Below are 14,671 nucleotides of genomic sequence, written 5' to 3'. Positions count from 1 at the left end.
CTCATTTCTTTTCAATGTCTCCTTTTTGTTGTATTCACTTTGGAGGGAAATTCAGGTCTTATGGAGATATGCAGTTCAAAGAGGATAAGAATTTTACACACTGCATTAGCCAGTTGCTGCACGTCTAATTAACTAGAAATTAGCTACCTACTGTGACTCAGTATCAGAAGTGGACTGCTAGAGTTTTATCTTTATTGCCTTAATAGGACAACTGTGCTGTACATGCATATATGCTTTTGTTTAACATTGCTGTCTAAAGAGATTATTTGTTAGAACAAATCTTGTATTCTTTTTTGAGCATGAGGGGTAATAGTGAGAACCGAGCTGCTGTTGTATACCAGTTGATGGCAAAGTTATCTCTTTGTGGAGGCACGGTTTAGAATCTACAACCTACAGCCCCAGTTGTTTTTCTTGACAATTGTTTGACCTTCAAAATCTAGTTAAAAAGCTCTGAAAAAACATACAGAAAACTTCCTAGCAGCTTCTGACATTAACACTCTCATTCACATGTATATTTTAATGTCCTTACCACTTACATACTCTACAAAATATGAGTCATAACATTTATTTTTTTTCAACCAATGGATTCTGAGGTGGTGTGCTTTATGCTTACCTCACCTCCTTGTTAGTGTTTCCCTACATTAGTGTATATAATAGGAAGACCTATATATTTATTAAGGCTATAAATCAAAGCAATAATACCCCTGTACCGACAGATATGTCCAACAAGTCTCTCTTCACTTGGTGGCCCCTTAGACATGAGCAGTGTTGACTTCATTGTCATGGTGCTCTGCTCCTTATGGTCTTTCCTCCTGTGTCTTCTTTTGCCTCTTGCCTCTAATATGGCAGCAGCATGTCTGTCGTGTAGTACATTTGGAATTGTTTGTGCAATGCCACTGCATAGATTTAATTACATCATGTCATATTTTACAAGTTTTGTGCATCCAGTCACATAAGCAGATACATCGTCTGTATATCCACCATGTGAAGGACAGGTCAACCTCATTTTTTGTCTTATGAAATTGGTTTCCTGGTCAAGTAAAAGATCAAGAATTATTTCCTTGAATATTAGCATAAGAAGCTATGTGGCTTCCTGAGCTATATAAAAGGTCTATGTATGAGGAATTTGGCAGCTGAATCTAACATGGATGATGAAGAAAACATCAGAAGACATGAAAAGAAAAGGCTGAAATAATAATCCAGCTCATTATTATATAATTCAGTAGTGTATATCAAAGAATTCATACACCTCGAATTGAAATTTAAACCTTCTTAATAAATCTATGTGTAATTAAATCCAGAGGGGCTTCTTTTTTGTTTTAATGTCACCTTCCTATCAACGTGCATTCAAAAAATTTTCAGGCATAGTCTAACTAGTCATAAATCATCTGATTTATGATCTGTAACTTTATGGACTGATACAAAACTAGGTCACTTTTCAATATGTATGATATTTTGTTCGCAACTGAAAGAAGAGTATTTGAAAGAGATGCCACGTTATGATACTTACTACTCAAAACCCACAAAGTAGATTCTTACTAAAAAGAAATGAGATAGAAAACGAACACGTGGAAATCTATGTTCTGCTCCATTTGCGTCTGACTGATAGCTTTAACCAGAACTTTAAAATAAAATGAAAAGTAGAAACTACTTATGATCAATTATTTGAATTTTCGTTATTGTTGCATCTCAAAACACTAAAGGGAAAACACTAATGGCCTGAGCTTTTCTGTGGTAGAAAAACACTCTCACCTGAATTTGCTTTTAAGTGTCCCTGAGTCAGTCTGATGTGACCAGATCTACTGTAGAACTTGAAAAATGGCGTTTTTAGTTCTTTTCTTAGATATATGACTTGAAAGCCCAAGGAACTGAGATGGATTAATGCCAATTTAAATGAATCCATAAGTGTATGGAAGAGATACAAAAGAATAAGCCAGGCACTTTGAGACACTATCTAAACTTATTAAATGCACGTGCCAGAGTTCTCTGCTTGGATTTCAGAACATTCCTGTCACTTGTTCCTTGTTTGTTCCTACAGGCTATTTTGCACATGATCTGGTTATATGCACTTGGCTATGAGATTTGTCACGTTTTTTTCAAAAGGTGAAAATTATGGCTAGGAAACCACCAAATAGAATTCCGATCGCTACCAACAAGCCCAGACAAGATACGTGTGGAAGAAGTAGGCACACAGTTCAGTGCTGGAAATAATAGATCCTGGCATTTAATCTACAGACATGAATAAATGCAAGCCTATCTGGAAAACAAAGTAAGCATTGTAATAGTCTGTTGCTTTGTAAAGGTTATGGTGTTTAGAGTCTGGAAAAACTTTGACAAGATAAAAGTTTTGAAGAACTGCGACTGATGAATATTATAGCTAAACAAGAATAGATTATCTGCATAGGGAAAGCACTTATTAATTTCAGACTGGGCACTTCTACATTAGAAACAGTGAAATAGTTACCAAGCAGGTGACAAGGGAGTAATAAGGTAAAATTCATCATACGTAGTACCAATTTTACCCATATTATTACAGTATTTGAACTACATGTGTAGGTTAATAAAGGGGAAAAAGTGTGACAGCTTGTAATAAAGTCTTGGTAAAAGACCTGAAATCGTCAAGAGACTGTTTTTATTACATTTTAGGAGATGTGAAGTACTTCAGAGTTCACAGTCAAAGAAAGACTCCAACCTTATCCATGATTCATATAACTAGGAGGTTCTCCTTTTCCTCAGGAAAATTGAAAATCCATACTTAATTTTTTTTTTAATAATGAGTAGATGACATATTTTAAGTATAAACCCCAACAAACAAAACCAACCACCAAAACACTTGCACCTCCAAAACAAAATTATGATGGAATTCTTTTCGTATCTAGAAAGACAAATAATTAAAGAAATTTGAATAAGACTTCCTCCTGATAAGAAAGAAGAAATTCTAGCAGACATGCTTTTTTAATGCTTCTAATAAAACAAAATATACTCTCAGATTAGTTCTTGAATTGCTTTTGGAATCTAGGATATGTTCTGGGAAAGAAAACTTTTTTGATATCATTGAATTAGAATGGCTCGGGTTAGAAGGGACCTTAAAAATCATCTAGTTCCAACCCCCTTACAATGGGCAGGGCCACCTTTCACTAGAACAGGTTGCTCAGAACCTCATTCAGCCTGGCCTTGAACACTTCTGTGGATGAGTGATACAAAAGAAAAAATACTGGACACTTAATCTGAGGGGAAGAAACAAATGAAGGAGGATGACCAGCACTGGGAAGAGCTAAACATTTAGCCTATAAGCAACACAAAAAGCAAAAATAGAAAAAAAAATAAAAAACAGGGGAATAATAACTAGGGAAAACAGAGGAAAAAGTAATAAGGAAAATAGTAAATAAAACAAGTGTCCAAATCTAGAGATATTTATATCCATCTCTGGAATACGTGTTTTAGCAATATATGAGTACAACACGTACATGGTTTGTTAAGTACAGGGGAAATCCCCATTTTTTGATTTTATTTTTTATTCCAGAAGATAAATAAAATGTAACTTTCAGGATTTTTAGAAACTGGAGTTTCTATTAAACAATATTTTTATATGAAGCAAACATTCAGGTTGTCTGCTGATTTTTCCAAGTAGGATACTCGTACACATAATTTGCCTGGTATGTTGCAGTAATAACATCAAAAAGAAGACTCTTCTTTGGTAAATAAAATATGAACAAAAGCTGAAAAGAAATATTTTCAAAATGAGAAAGGTAGTTCAGCCATGATCCATGTGAATGTATAAAAATATATAATTTTACAAAAGGATATTAAAGATTGCTGAAATTGATTGTTATTGATCTTTCCACTGGTAGCTTGGTGAAAAGATCTTTCAGAGTGTGAGATGTTGCACAAATCATAAAGACATTTTACAACATTTTAGGTGTTCAGGGAGGAAAGACAGGAATTTGATTACAGACCTGTCATTCAGTGCAGTGCAGTCCTGCAGGAACCGAGCATGAGACACTGCAGGCCGCAGTTAAGTCATTAGAGCCTGGGAATTTATGTACATTCCCTTTCAGAGTTACCCTATATGTCACTGTTACTACAAACTAGGATTTTAAACAAACACAGCAGACTTGTTACTCTGCGTCACTGCAGAAAAACATATTTTTGTAACAGTTCATGGAGGTTACTTGACTTAAAAGAAAAAGGTTTGACCTATTTATATGAACCTTAGCTGCACAAGGAAATAGAATGAGCTGTAAAAGCCCATTGCATAGGGTGACAGTACAAGCTACAGATTACAGAGTCTAAAGTAGTGGTTAGTAAATCAAATAATGCCTCTTACTCAGCAATTGTAACACTCCTTTCTTCCAAAAGAACAGTGACTATCTTAAATTTGTAAAGAACATTCCTTGCCAAGTTCCTGGAAACCTTTTCCATTTCATTCATGGTATGGAAGAATCACTCTGTAACAAGATCTTATAAAAGACATGTTTTTCTTTATAAAAATGCAGTTTTTCTTTATCCCATTCACAAGCAGAAACTACAGGGGTGTAAAAAGAAATCCAGCAACCCACAAGTAACAAGAGTGTTGCAGTTTTCAGCTGCTGTCCTGTACTGTCATATACTGAATTAGCAAAATGACAGCTTGCCAATAAAACTGAAATAAAAACATTCTAGGACAGCATGAACAATATGAGAAAAGATGTTGTTCATTCGTTGGGCTATGTCTTCTATTGGTAATGGAAAGTGTGTAGCTAGATGACTCCTAATTAGGAAAAGAAAACCCAAATACAAACTAGCTAGTTATATTTTATGAAAAATCTGACTCCTTTGAAAGGCTGATGCAAAGCAGACAGGAAAGTAATGCTCAAAATGTAGGATTTTACTCACTACCTTCTTAGTCTGAAAAAATTACTCTTACTCTGTTGGTTGACCCCCAGACAGCAACTAAGCAACACACAGCTGCTCACTCACACTCCCCACTGCAGGATGAGGGGAAGAGAATTCAAAGGGTAAAAGAAAGAAAAATTGTGGGTTTCGACTAGAAAAATTCAATAATTGAAATATAATAACAGCAACAATTATTGTTATTGTTATTATTGTTTAATGAAAAAGAAAATAACAAAGATAGTGAAATAAAACCCAGGAAAGAAAAGTGATGCAATGAACAGTTGCTCACCACAAACCAACCAATGCCTACCCAGTCCCTGAGCCCATTCAGGTCCCATGGCCAACTTTCCCTCTTGTTTATTGCTGAGTGTGATGCCATATGATATGGAATATCCCTTTGGTCAGTTAGGGTCAGCTGTCCTGGCTGTGTCTGTTCCAAACTCCCTGTGCACCCATAGACTATTCGCTGGTGGGCTGGTGTGAGAAGCAAAAAAGGCCTTGATTCTGTGTAAGCACTGGTCAGCAGCAACAAAAACATCCTTGTGTTATCAACGCTTTTCCATCACAAATCCAAGACGAAGTCCCATACTAGCTACTCTGGAGAAAAATAACTCTAACCCAAACCAAACCAGTACACACTTCTGTGTTGTTATGATCTTTTCTGTTTGGTAAGATGGAAATGAAAAAACTATTTTGACATTTCATTTTAAGATTTCATGCAGTGAAATACTGAAGGACTTGTGTAAAAAATTAAAAATTGAAAGTAGGCTTCTGTAGGAGTCAGTAATCAGCATAATTCACAAACAACCTCAAAGTGACAGTAGCAGTATGCATGAATGAAGGCAAAAGAGCTAGGTCTGCTTATTATTGTACAGGTACATGTGGCTTAGAAAAAGACATTGATGATCAGTCACCCGAGAATGATTAATTACTATCATATTTTATCTTAATAATAGTAATGAGCTACATATCTGTATAACATTGAAATGTTTGTCAGTTATGTTTTTTAATATAGAAGAAAAAAGATACAAAATTAGTAGTGTTTATTGATTGTATATCACAAAAAGTATATCAGTGGTTCACCAAAGGAAGAGAGGAGATAGTTTTTCTCTCTGACTGAGTAAAGCGTTGTTAAATGGTCAGTCAAGCACAAGGTATAAAAAACACACATATCTAAGGAAGCAGAAAAGTTCATATTTTACTCAAAAAGCAGAGTCAGTAGATTTGCTATGTAGGTACCAGGTATAGTAATTTTCCAGGAGAAAGGCTGATTCTGCCTGGGTGCATTGAGAGATTCGATGGGGGAACATGGCTAAAGGAATGTGATTTTTCACCAAAAGGTAATGATTTTTGATGAAGGTGGTAAAACAGAGGTTCTCTCCAAAGGTGCTGTCTGGGATATAAAGCAAGAAAGAGATTATGAATGCTTCTGCCATCTTCCCTGCAAGAGCATAGCAGCTATATCTGGTTCTGAGAGGAGGAAAAGGAATGTTCTGGTTTAACCTTCACTGAATAGACCAAGTTTCTCTTGTGAACACATTTAAAAGTAGTGTGAAAAGAAGAAAAGAGTGAAAAGAAGAAAAAAAAATTGAAAGGGGGAGATTATGTACTTTACTTTAACTTGGATTCAGTTAAAGTGATTTTTAAATGTGTTAGTAACTGCTTGCCACTAAGATATTATGAACATAAGGATAGGAGGAACCCAAATATTATCTCTCCAACAGTGTTTGGAGTATCCAGTAGAGTGAGTCTCCATTTCATCTCCGTAGATCAGGCACCATAAAGATCAGAAAAGAAAGTGTGACCTTATACGAGAAATTTACTTTGTTGCCTAAAGATCATTAGTTTTTTGTTTACTTTTTCTTTCAGCTGTATGTACATCCTGGTAGTTAAAATATCCAGAGTATAAGGTCAGCTTAAGTGCTCTAAAAGTGTAGATAGTTTGGGAACTGAATAAGAAAAACAATTTTTGATCAATATATAGAAATCAAATTCAAGATGATGCTTACTATGATAAATAAGTAATACTAAAAAAATATGATCAGTTCATCTTGCAAATAATGGCACATATGCTGTAGGATAGAAAAGAACAGCATATATTAACCAAAAGCAGCAAATTACACACAGTGTTATTAAGATGTAATTGTTATAAACAGAGGTTTTATAGAGGATAGTTATCCACTCTCTGTAGGGGGGAGGGGAGATCAATAGTATTCATGACACAGTGCACTTGAATAATCAAGTTTCTTAATCTTTTTTACACAGAATAACTTGCCTTTGAATACTACACAATTTAGAATAGCCACAAATTATAACTCAACAAATAAATTGCTGTGCATTTTCCGTAGATTGAGATCCGCCTGAAAAAATGAAATGAAGTATAACTTTTCTGTTTTTTCCTTTTTATTTTCTTTTTTCATTTTTTTTTCCCCTGGATGGCTTTCCTTCATCAAAGTCTCATTGATTCGTGCTCTCATGGAGCTTCTAAGATATTAACAAAACTGGTGGTCTTTTGGATGCTTTCTTTTTGATTAAGTGTGGGCATTTTAAGGTTACACATGTGATAGCTCTTAAAACCAAATGCATGTTGCATGTTCTGTGCATGTGACTGCCACATGAAGGCATCAACAAGTCACCTAGTTTTTAAGTAACGCTGACATCTATTTAACCAATTTTGTAATCTTAAAAGTTTTTAAAAATTACATAACCTTTTAAATAAGAACCTTTTGATTTTTAAATTCATCATGTAAAGCCAAGAAGGACTAAGTTAATGTTGAACAGTGTTGGATTTAGTTCAAATCCTAGTTCTGCTTGCCTCAGTGGATTTTTTCAGATCACTTCTCTCTACTTTTGATTCCTTCTTTGTGAAATGTAGTTGCTGATATTCATATTCTATGAGCATCTGTCAAGATGTTTTATTCATTAATGCCTATAAAGTCATGTGCTACAAGCTGAAGCATTTATTTATATTATATATATGGGTGTATAAATGAACAGTCCTACTATATGCACTACTCAGTACTATTTGCATCACTATTTAGGTTTTTTTTTTGTCTTTGGAAGATTATGTAGTAATCTTATGTAGTAAGATTATATTTTATATAGTAAATATATCTTTTTCTTTAATCTTTAAAAAGTTCTTTGTGCTTATTGTTCACCACCATCAAACTGTGCTATAAATAACCATACTGCTATATTATTACTTTCTTCAAATTGTGTTCTCTTTACTAGTTATTAGCTCCACAAATGTGGTGTTGTTTGTGAGATCATTTGGTTTTTTCTTCCCAAAAAGGACTAAAAAATTTGAAAACCAATTTTTGAGTTGTAATGTATATTTTTATTGGTCCACCTGCCTTAATGTTACCATGCTATGTTAGCTCTAGAGTTTTTTTAATGAAATATTCAGGAATAAAGTTGAGAATAGCAGTAGTAAGATATCTATTAACATTGCAACTGTAAACCTTACAGTAGAATTTCACTTGCATCAGTATTTTCACAAGGTGCATACTAAGTGTGTCAGATGCAGGGGACATAAACTCTTTTTCCTTCTAATGTAAGCTCTGCCAAAAACCCTTTATGATAAATATTATAAACTGGCTTTTAAAGAACAGCATATGGAGGAGGTCCATGGAAGGACGTTATCCCACAAAGAAAAGAAAGCTTAGCAAACTCAGTATGTGAAACATAAAAAAGTGTTACCTGTATCTTCCTCCAATGCAAAACTGAATGGGGTATTATTCACTTTTGTTTCCTCAACTGTGAAAAGATTTCAGAAACATTCTCCTTTATTATATTATTTTTTGTGGATGCAAAAGACCACAGTATGAATGTCAAAGAATGAAGTTTTACTTACCTTGTGATTGACAGGTTTTTTAGAAGAATATTTTTATCTTTTTTTCTCTCTTCCTTCTTCCACTCTCTTCTTTCTTTTACTTGTCTTTTCCCTAGTTGACTCTAGTGTTTGGAAAAGATTGTTTCCAGTGTTTCAGCTTCTAACTGAGAAATAGTTTTGTGGAATGAGTGAACACAATGCTTTTTAACAGAGAAATAAGCAGAACAAAAAGCACCATCAGGAAGAATGGTCCGTAGTGACCAAAGGAATGTCATGCTGTTTACTCAGGGCACTGTGTGCTCACAGCCCACTGTGCCTTGCAGCTGTTTTGAATAGAAGATATACTAACTCTCCTAAAATGTGTTATCTACAGTAACCATATGCAGAAGGAGGAGTCATAAGAAATTTAAAGACTTTATAAGTAAATTTCCTGAAATCATTGATTAAATTACTGAAATTTGCAGTACGGACTGTTTATGATGTTTTTCAATCTTTCTAGTATAAGAAAGAGAAAACTAAAGAATCAGTTTTTCAGGACATTAGAGACTCTAGGAGTTCATTTCAGGTGGAACCAGTGTATACCGATGCTTTTTTTTTTTTTAATCTTTCCTGCAAGCTACATTTTCTTCTGAAATAAAATGAAATTTTAAAATGCCTGCAGATCCTGTGATCACAAAGGTTTGTTTCCTCATCCATATAATTGCTGTAAAATGGATTCCACAGAAGCAGAAAGAAAAATGGTAAATTATTTGTTGAATTTTTTTCAGCATCATTTTCAGAAATATTCTTCTCTTTATCCTTTTTCCTGATCAGCTTTAGCAAAACAAAAGGGAGTTAAAGAAATCACGGAAATGGATTATAACCAACTGATGTGCTGTTGACTTCACGTCTTATGTAGGTGCAACAGAAATTTAGATTTTTCATTAGCATCCAGTTCTTTTATTCTTCTTTTTCCTGATGTTTGCCCATCCTTTCTCTGTTCTTTTTGAGAAAAAATGGGGAGTGAAGGTGAGTTTATAGTTTAGTCTGTGATTCTTCTTCTTAGAGGACTGGTCAGTCAACAACCATATGAAGTTGAAAGGGAAACTGACAGATTCTGTGCCTTGGATGGGGCAATCCCAGATGTACGTACAGATTGGGGAACGAAATGCTGGAAAGCAGTGCTGTGGAAAGGGACCTGGTTAACAGCAAATTGGACATGTAGTGCCCTGGCTGCCAGAAGGGCCAAACGTGTCCTGGGGAGCATCAGGCAAAACATTGCCAGGCAGTTGAGGGAGGTGATTGTCCTGCTCTGCTCTGCACTGGTGTGGCCTCACCTTGAACATTGTGTGCAGTTTTGGGCACCACAATATAAGAAAGATATTAAGTTATTGGGGAAAGGAGGGCCATGAGAATGATGAAGGGTATGGAAGGGAAGCTGTATGAGGAGTGGTTTAGATCACTTGGTCTGTTCAGCCTGGAAAAGAGGAGACTGAGGGGAGACCTCATTGCTGTCAAGAGGCAGACACTGATCTCTTCTCAGTGGTGACCAGTGACAGGACCTGAGGAAACAGTCTGAAGTTGTGTTAGGGGAGGTTTAGGATGGGTATTAGAAAGAGGTTCTTCACTCAGAGAGTGGTTGGACACTGGCTCCCCAGGGAAGTGGTCACAGCACTAAGCCTGCCAGAGTTCAAGAAGCACCTGGTTGATGCTCTCATTAACATGGTATGACTCCTGGGGATGGTCCTGTGCAGGGCTAAGATGATCTTTGTGGGTCTGTTCCAACGCAGTGTATTCTGTGATTCTTTCTCATCCACACCTTTTTTTTTTAATTTTTTGTGCTATTGTTCCAGACTGTGTGAATGATGTACTTTTCAACTGTATGTTTCTACACTTGTTAATAAGCCTAAGCAGATTTTTGTGTCATTTACATTGATAAAAATCTGTAACAATGCCTTGTTTGTCCTTGGTACTTGTCTATCTGTGTACCTGAAACCCAGATCTTTTATCTTTTTTAATTTTTAAGGTCTGATCACTGGTCAGGAGAAAATGTGTTGTCAAATCCTGCTAGTTTGAAAGATCCCAGATTCAGTTTGCTTTGTGCCTAGTGAACAAAGAAGTGTCAAGTCACAGAAGTCTGTTACTGTTTATTGAGTTAAAAGACGTTACTAAAAAAAAAAAAGAAGAAAACAAACCAGCAAACCAGAACAACACAGCAAAAGAAATATTTTCTATTGGTTTGCCCCATTCCCCACATTGACTTTATTTTCCTCTGAGCTCCAAAATGTCTGTGCAAAGGCAAAAAGCACATCTGCCTCCTTGAGAGGATTCTGTTTCAAGCAATGTCATAACCCATCCAGACCCTCAAAGTGACATGCAAGACTTTCCTTACCCTTCTTTCTCCTCTATGAAACATTTTACGATGGAAAAGGAAGTGTTTAGATCCTCTGGGTGATTTCTGCTCAGCCAAGCTAATTCCACTATCCGTTAGTCATGTTTACATCAGGCTAATAGCTAATAACTCATGTGGAACTCTGTAGCCATCTTTAATCTTGTTCTTCATCCAAACCAGTGCTCCAGGAGCCCAGTTTTCTCAGATTATTAATGGTGATGGGTAAGTGTCCTGTCAGGCTTCTGCTCACAGAATCACAAAGCAGCACAAGGTCAGACCTTTCAGACCAGCTCTTTGGCATGACATATGATAATCCCAAGTACCCCTCCTCCTAAGGAAAAGAGCTGACTATCTCCTACAGAGTCTTGTGCAACGTATGTAAACCATTACATAGTTGAATTTTCACTTCTGAAAATGTTGGAGATAGAGGTAGAGAGAATAGCGACTGATGAAAACTCTGATGTCAGCTTAGTGGCAGGTTGTTTATATCCAAGTGAGTCTTTTTTGTAGTAAAATGATCTTACAGAAGATTTCAGAATCCCAGTAGGCACACAGATGCCAAAGAATGCTCTCCAAATGAAGTAAAACATGGATGACACACTGTAAAGAAATTACTTTATAATACTTTCCTGTCTGACTTGTACCACCAGTAATACAGAGCAATAATCATTTTATATTAGTTTGGTAAAATGTTTAGGTATGAGTATTTGAAGATATGAATAGTTACTTTAACTTTCGTGCATGTTACTGTAGACAGCAAAAAATTTTTAGTGTCAGTACAAGAATGTCAAATAACAGATTTAATGTTAGACTCTTTTGGAGAAACTGAAGTACAGTGAAGAACTTATTTAAGCTGTTTCTATTCAACAGGGCAAGTCTGCTCTATTGTTACAAACAGAATGAGTGAGTGTAAGCAACTTCAAGGTAAGTGATCATGCTTTTCATCCTAGACAGTGCTCAAAAATCCTTTCTTTACTGAATTAAGATGATGTGCAAGTATCCTGTCAAGCTTCAGTTTTTGGAATCTGAACAGACCAAGAGCAGACCTTGCTTAGGAACCTGTAGTTTATGCAGTCCTGAAATGCTGAACATACCTACAGGGATGTTACTACTTTTTTGATATATATATATATATATATATTTTTTTTTTTTTTTAAACAGTGAACCAACCAAAAAAATTAAAACCCTCCACCAAAATTATTTGGTCATGTAAGTCTGTCAGGAATTAATAGTTTCGGATTAAAATCATCCCTATACTATGTGCATGTACTATGTTCTGCAACAGTGTCTTTTATCCATCCCAATGTAAAATCTTTCAGCTTGAAATAGACAACCTGATCCTTAGCAGATAGTTGAATAAAAAGGAAAATATAGGTATATAGTGATATCTGTGAACTTGTGGATTATCTCTTGGTGGAAATGGAAAGCAATCTGCTAGCTCAGTTAATCTTTAAAATTTGACTGTATCACCTTATTGTAAAGAACACTTAAATTAACATGATTATATATAATGGACTTGAAAATATCTTCAGATATTTGAGTTGGTTATTTAGAAGTAAAATCTCTTTTCTTCCCCTTTTTCTTTCAAAACTATTCATAGAACTACAGAATCATAGAATGGTTTGAGTTGAAAAGGACCCTAAAAATCATCTAGTTCCAACTGCTCTGCTGTGTGCAGGAATACCTTCCACTAGACCAGGTTGCCCAGGGCCCTGTCCAACCTGGCCTTGAACACTTCCAGGGATAGGGCATCCATCACTTCTCTGGGCAACCTGTTCCTCACTACCCTTTGAGTAAATAATTCTTCCTAACATCCAATCTAAATCTCCCCTCTTTTACTTTAGAACCATTCTCCCTTCTCCTGTCACTATCTGCCCACGTAAAAAGTTTCTCTAGATCTTTCCTATAAGGTTCCTGTAAGTACTGGAAGGCTACTAATAAGGTTTCTCCAGAACCTTCTCTTCTCCAGGCTGAACAATCTCAACTCTCTCAGCCTGTCTTCACAAGAGAAAGGTTTCAGCCCTCTGGTCATCTTCATGGCCCTACTCTGAACTTGCTCCGACAGATCAGTGCCCTCCTAGTGTTGAGGGGACCCAGAGCTGGATGTAGCACTCCAAGTGGGGTCTCACAAAAAGCAGAGTAAGAGGCACAGAATCATTTCCCTCAGCCTGCTGGCCACGCTGCTTTTGATACAGCTCAGGACACAACTGGTTTTCTGGGCTGCAAGTGCACATTGCCTGCTCATGTCCAACTGCTGATCCGCCAGCACCCCCAAGTCCTTCTTGGCTATTCTCTCTCAATCTCTTCATCTTCCAGACTATGTTGATAATGGTGGTTGCTCTTACCCAGGTGCAGAACCTTGCACTTGGCCTTGTTGAACCTCATGAGTTTCCCGTGGGCCCTCTTCTCAAGTTTGTCCAGGTCCCTCTGGATGGCATCCTGTCCTTCAAGTGTGTCAGTCACACCACTCAGCTTGGTGTCATCTGCAGACTTGCCGAGTGCATTCGATCTTGCTGTCTACATCATTGATGAAGACATTTAAGAGCACTGGTCCTAAGACAGAGCCCTGTGGGACACAATATGGATAAAGTATTTTTTTAAAATAATAAACAACCCCCAAAGTCGAATACTATAAAAACTAAATTCTGTTAAACATTTTTCATTATTTTTTTTGATAAAGAATGAAGTATAATCTGTTTAACGTAATTATCTTTATTGTTTCCCTTTCTTAAATTAGAAAAACCAGAATTTGAGGGGCAGTGATTTGGTAAGACAGAAATCTTAATTGATTTGGTGGCCTTTGACTCAAAGCAAGGAACTGCTGTTACTGTATGTTATGGGGAAAGATGAGAGGAGAATACAAGTGACAAAAGTGGGGGGAAAAAGCAAAACCGGCCTTATGGGCCCCATGGAGGTTGGTTTGCTAGCCTTGAGAGATAGAGCAGGTGCGAGCATAGGGGTTTACCAGGAAACTTCGTGTTGACAGAAGGATGGAAATTCATGCAAATAAGTGTTTCCTGTCATAACTTAGCATTTAATAGATGAAAATTATGTTGATTTTATAGAATTAAACTGTCATTTTATGGAGAGTAATATTTAAAGCTGCACTGTTTGATGTTCAATCATGTGAACACAGGTAAAGCCTGCCTTCAAAATCTTTCCTTACAAGTCCTCGCTCTTCCTGCTGGGTTCCAGGAATGCTGGAAAATGGCCTCCTTTGAATATCTCTTTCAGTGGTTGAATCTTTTGTGCGTGCAGTTGCCGAATTTCTGGAGTCTCCAACTCATAAGGCCATTGCCCATCATGGGGACATAGATTTTACCTCTCTGCTAATATGACATGTTAAATTATCTGGACAGACTTCTGGCTTGTGTTTTATATTGATAATTACTTTTATAGTTCCCTGCCTCTGCTTTATAGGATGACACCTTGTAATGTTCTATCTTTCTCTTCTGCTTTTACCTCTCACCAGTTATAACTCCAATTGGAATCTACTCCATTTAATTTATGATAGCAGTGATTTCATGATACTGAGATACTGATGCTCTTGGTTTTATTTCATTTCTTTTTTTAGGTGGTGATTTTGTTCATAA

The 14,671-nt window shown here is 36.3% G+C and overlaps 1 protein-coding gene across 2 annotated transcripts in view; it reads left to right on the top strand.

Moving 5' to 3' along the window:
• Window positions 1–14,671, top strand: part of LOC113997535 (cadherin-12) — a 347,586-nt gene that overhangs the window by 167,078 nt on the left and 165,837 nt on the right. The window contains exon 1 of one of the 2 annotated variants that reach the window (XM_027739466.2): window positions 11,949–12,002. The exons of the other annotated variant lie outside the window; for it this stretch is intronic. The gene's annotated coding sequence lies outside the window, so the exon portion shown is untranslated. Of the gene's footprint in view, window positions 1–11,948; window positions 12,003–14,671 lie in introns of those variants that run through there. 2 annotated transcript variants of the gene reach the window in all.

The sequence above is a fragment of the Pipra filicauda genome, unplaced genomic scaffold (genome assembly GCF_003945595.2).
Source record: "Pipra filicauda isolate LSUMZ 115617 unplaced genomic scaffold, ASM394559v2 scaffold99_size2403431_pilon, whole genome shotgun sequence".
Classification (NCBI taxonomy): Eukaryota; Metazoa; Chordata; class Aves; order Passeriformes; family Pipridae; genus Pipra; species Pipra filicauda.
Note: the sequence above shows the minus strand (reverse complement) of the source record. Positions and strands in the feature narration are given on the sequence as shown.